Source organism: Orycteropus afer, unplaced genomic scaffold (genome assembly GCF_000298275.1).
Source record: "Orycteropus afer afer isolate SDZICR_OR568_19922 unplaced genomic scaffold, OryAfe1.0 scaffold00229, whole genome shotgun sequence".
Lineage (NCBI taxonomy): Eukaryota > Metazoa > Chordata > Mammalia > Tubulidentata > Orycteropodidae > Orycteropus > Orycteropus afer.
Window position 1 is genome coordinate 1,835,083 of NW_006921816.1, and position 249 is coordinate 1,835,331.

Below are 249 nucleotides of genomic sequence, written 5' to 3' on the forward strand. Positions count from 1 at the left end.
GAGAGGTGTTCATCAGTGTTGTATCCTTTCATCATACTTATTCAATCTTTCTACTGAGCAAATAATCTGAGAAGTTGTACTATGTGAAGAACATGGCATCAGGATTAGAGGAAGACTCATTAATAGCCTGTGATGTGCAGATGATACAAATTGGCCTGCTGAAAGCTAAGAGGACATGACACACTGATGAAGATCAAAGACTACAGTTTTCAGTATTGATTGCACCTTGATATAAAGAAAACAAAAATC